At 34.0% G+C, this 5,218-nt stretch overlaps 1 pseudogene; it reads right to left on the reverse strand.

The window, feature by feature from the left end:
* Positions 1–3,085: 3,085 nt before the first annotated feature.
* On the reverse strand, positions 3,086–4,319 carry LOC149572954 (putative pre-mRNA-splicing factor ATP-dependent RNA helicase DEAH5 pseudogene; annotated as a pseudogene).
* Positions 4,320–5,218: the final 899 nt, after the last annotated feature.

The following is a 5,218-nucleotide window of genomic DNA, read 5'->3' on the forward strand; positions in this document are numbered from 1 at the left end:
ATCAAACAAAGCCAACTTACTAGTTACTATACTCTATCATATCAGTGTATTCTCAATTTGCAAATCCTTTGCATCAACCCAAGTTGATATGATCTCTTCCAAGTCTTCACATGTCTCTCTCCACATTCCTTGCACCATTATCAAGGTCTTCAAGACCATCATTCACCCTCTGTAATGATCAAATTCCATAACCAATTTGTGACAGTAAACCCTTCACTCTAACTATCATAGTCCAGTTATATCTCAAAACTATGTGTCTTTATTTGCATGCTACTCCTAGAATGAATATGATAGGTACTAGACATTTCCCTCCACCAAATTTGTCCATGTTGGGGCTTATTTATACATTAAACATTAAGGAAACTATATTCTAAAGTCTCTGGTTACCCTAACTAGTGTTTTTGCCAATCACCTTAAATATTGATATCTCTATATTTAATGGGTCAGAACATATGATTGAAAAACCAAGAGATAGAGGGATCGATGTATTGAGAAGTAAATGCCATAAAATATTAAACCAATGATATTGAGGGTAAATAAATAGACTCCAAGACATTGTCAAACTGTTAGAACATGAAAATAATGCAAGAAACAAACTTTGTATTCACTCTATAACTAATCCTACTCCAAAATACATTCCACTATATTCATAACTCTGACTTCCATACCCTTTAGATACTTCTTAACCAGTTCTATACCTGACCAACTTCTTATAACTGCCTAAAGACTTGATTGTTGAAAATTTTCTTTTTAGTTTGTGTTTGCAATATGTTTAAGTCTATGTTACCCCAAGTTTTCGGTACTGGACGACAGGGTACAGGGACAACATGGGACAACAGGATGGATTTCTGGGATGACAATTATTTTTGGCAATTTTGGAGAGGGGGGGATGATTTTGGTCAAGCATGGTAGTTAATTTGGATACATGGAATCAACTGTGTTGATTTTCAATGTCATTGACTTTAATAATCAATTCAGGTTTTGGTTAATGTGTCTAGCTTCAATAGCCAATTCATCCATGATTACAAATTTAAAAATTTCCAACTTATCCCATTTGGTTGAATTGGAATCATGCAAAAATTAGTCATATTTTAGGGAGCATAACTTTTCAATACACCGTTGGATTTGGCTTAGATTTTGACATGTCTGGGCATATCCAACTCTACCAATTCTGACTGAAATGATCTTCATTATAATGTCACAAATGAAAGTGATGATTTATTGAGTAAGGGTATATAAATATGCCATCAAAATGACAATTTTAGAATTGTTAAAATGTTTTGCATGATTTTTCTCTCATATATGATATTCATTTTTCCTTATTATTTTTTGATGAATTAGATTTGGAAATTGATTCAAGTTTCCATTTGGAAAGATTTGATTTGGGCTATGGAGTATATTTTTAAAATGGGGTTGAATGTTATAATGTATTTTGAATGTTATAATATGTTTTTAATCGAATGTGAGCAAATTGTAGGTTCATTATGCTTCCATTGCCACCTCTACATCACAAGCCTTCAATGTGGACTAAGGCGTGGAGTGGCTGGTACAAATCATTGCCTCTTCTCAATGCTATTGAATTTTGACAATTGCTTATATAGTGCTATCTACAGTAATTAACAAGTTGTAGGCAATCAATCTTATTGATGACTTGTAGATTCTAGCTTCATATTTAAATGTGTGTATTGGGCCTATTATAAGAAATGATAGTAAATTGTTTTCTTTTTAAGTTTTTACATTGCAATAATAAGCTCACTGTCTCTATTTTTGCAGGTTCACAGAATTTGGGGGTATTACTACTCACATGATAGTTGAAGATCTAGCCTTTGCACTTGATCACTTTATTGAGAAGGGAGGATCATTTGCGAACTATTATATGCTAGAGCTCACTTCAAAAAAAAATGGTTTTCCTTGCATATCATTCTTATATGGTCTCATTTTTTCTAATAATTCAATTTCTCTTCTTTGCAATATCATGGTGGAACAAATTTCTCTTCTCTTCTAATAATTCAAGTAGTAAAATAGAGCTATAATTTTCACCGAGGAATTGCATGTTAGAAATGAAGGAAGGGTATGGGCAAGGCCTAAGGATATCTAAGATGACATAGGGTGTTTGGGAGTTAGAGTTTAAAGAAGACAAGGGTTTGTATAACAGAGAATTCTAAATGTAAGTGTTGAAGTAATAGGATTGTGGTATGTCAACAACAGAGTTAGGCAATGATGCAGGCTTAAGAAAATAGTGGCTTTGGAATGAGATAAGTGGGGATAGAGAATGGCCCTAAGTAGAGTTGGGAGAGTAGGTGTAGTTGTGAACTATTAGGTGGAAGAGTGATATAAATCCTAGATGAAGGAGTGAACAATAAAACATGATTTCAGCAACCTAGTTTTTGTCATCAAATATTTTCTAACCTGTGATGTAGTGATGATGTGGAGTGACAATGGTGAAATCACATGTCATATGCACAAGGATTGATTTTGCAACTTGCTTGGAATGGCGATCTACATTGGCACAAACCATGGAAGTCTTTTTGAATGGATCACAAGTTACTATGGTGATTCTCCTAGGGGAATGGTAAGTTATTTTGTTATTTATATTTCTATTATGTTGGGCATATAGATTGTATGTTTAAGTATATTTTATTTTACTCTACTAGAAAATCATTTTATGTTCATAAGTAATGTTAGTTATATTTTTTCAACATACTAATGTCCATTGTCTTAAAATAGGTGGAATCAACATTTGAATTTGCACACATTTGTCAGAAGTTGGATTTCCACAACTTTGTCTTCTCAATGAAAGAAAGAAACCCACTAATTATGGTCTAGGAATACCCTTTGATTGTTTTAGAGATGAATGTCCTAGGATGGGATTATCCATTATGTTTGGGAGTTACTGAAGCTGTTGAAGGTGAAGATGGGCAAATGAAATCTGCAATTTGCATTGGAACACTTTTACAGGTTTCTTCTAATGATTCTCTTCCTCATTTATGTGTCAAAATATCATAATTTTTTCTATACCTTATCATTATGAAACATTGACATACATTTTGCACAACACATATATACACAAAATAGTATATGAACTCTATTTTGGATCAACAACAGTGACCTCTCTCATGTACTCTTTGGTAGTCATTACAAGTCAATGATACATCACCCAGTCAGGCTTCCTTTGGAAAAGAGCATTGCTAGAATGAATATAGACTTGTTGATTCTTAACCAGAGTTCCTAAGGATCTTTCCTACCTGCATGGAAGAAACACCCTGCAGTAATTGCCTTCCTAATCTTAGTAAAGTTCCTTCCAACAGTCACAAAATCTAGCTTATATCTATCCATAATGGTGAGTAACTTCTTTCTCACATCTTGAGCCCTCCTTAAAGATAGAGCTTGAACAAAATTTTCAAAACACCAGGGCCTGAGAAGTTCTTAGCCTTCTAGGCCTTGTACACTGCCAACAAAGTTAAATGGTCTCCTTCTGGCTAGAAAAACTTTTCTCTTTTATGATTAGCCTGAACCTGCTTCTCTCGTGGCCTATAGAAAATATTTTGTGTTTGAAGCATTGCTATGATAGTTAGGATCTCATTAATGCAACCCAAATCCACATTGGCAAGGAGAATTTTTGAGTTAGGACGGTCTAATGGAAATTCCACCATCTTCCTCCCAAACTTAGTTAAATGACCTTCCTCATCCAAAGCACCTAAGTTGTATAGTTTTTCCATTGCTGCTATGAGAGCCTAAGGAGGGGGATCCATAAAATCAAAAGACATGAGGTCATTGATCCCTAGGTCTTTCATAGTAAGAGCAAGGTTAATCCTATAAATTTTTGGCATAGTTGTAGGTAACATCTCATTACGATATGAACTTTCAGTATATAGCTTATAACACTTTCCATCTATTGTAAGAGAAGCCTCAACAATATTGGTAGCAACAACCACTTTCCTTTTACCTAGGAGAGCAAGATACAAAATTCTTGACTGCATCTCACTGGGTAGGGCATTGTATACTGGCAATATGATTAGTTTAGGAACCTTCTTCCCAAGCCCTTTCATTTGCTCATAAAGAATCTAACACATAGTATCAATTTCCTCTTAGCTAGTTAAGAAGACAAGGTGGTCACCTTCAGGTTCTATCAAATGAATCTGCATAACTATGATCAATGCAGCATCTAGATTGTCACTGTCTGGTTGTTTGGTATATAAAATATCTATAGGAAAAGTCCTTCCAGGAATAGTGAATATATTGTAGTTAAAGAAATACCTTGAGAATTTTTTAGCATCTAAAGTTGCAGAGGTAACAATTAACCGAAGATCAAAGTTCATATACAATGGAGGATGCAGATATTGAGATTAGTATGTCAAAGGATGAACAACACACCATGCCCAAATGGATTTATGGACTTCACAAAAACTCTAGCTCTGATAAAAGAATAATGCAACATTCAAAAGCTTACTCAACTCCCTTCCAAGACACTTTTTTTTCCAAGAATAGTCAACACTCTTAAGGAAAAAAGGACTCCCATAAAGTGCAATGGCTAAATAGATACTCTTATAAAATGTAGAATTTGCTCTTATTAGATCAAATAAGGCCCTGAGATAATATTGGAAGCTGCCTCAAAACTACCATCACACTACAAGAAGATATATGAATAAATAAGTTAGTTTCAAATGCAACTTCCCAGTCTTAAATTTTTTAAGTCATCCAGAATTGAGAATATATGATAAGTTTAAACTTAGCTGACATTTACTAAGACTAATGTAGAATCTAACAAAAGAAATTGACACTTTGAATATTCCAATGCTGATATGGCATAAAATCTGACTTGGAATGTGCAAAGAAAGGAAAACAACACAAGCAGACATCCAACCAGCTTTGACACCATTAAATCAAAGCCCACCGCTTTGATACATCATTTCAAAATATAAAATATAATCACAATGAGGGTTCCACAAACTAATAAGCTGGTGTAATAATGAAAAGCATGTAAACTCAATCTGAACCATTATTATTGATGTGGGAGGTTAGGAAGTTTGCAGGTCCAGTCCAACTAAGAAACTCATCACTCCTGCTAAGTATCAAAGATTTTTTCCAAATGATAGCAATAGAAACATATAATTCAAACAACCTTTGTAACTCACCAATAATCAAAGAAATAGTGAGTTACATGTCTGCACTAGCTTATCAATCATAACCATTAAGCTTTGAAAAGTCAAAAGCCATA

Source organism: Cupressus sempervirens, chromosome 2 (genome assembly GCF_028749045.1).
Source record: "Cupressus sempervirens isolate cs-2001-9-10 chromosome 2, ASM2874904v1, whole genome shotgun sequence".
Taxonomy (NCBI): Eukaryota; Viridiplantae; Streptophyta; class Pinopsida; order Cupressales; family Cupressaceae; genus Cupressus; species Cupressus sempervirens.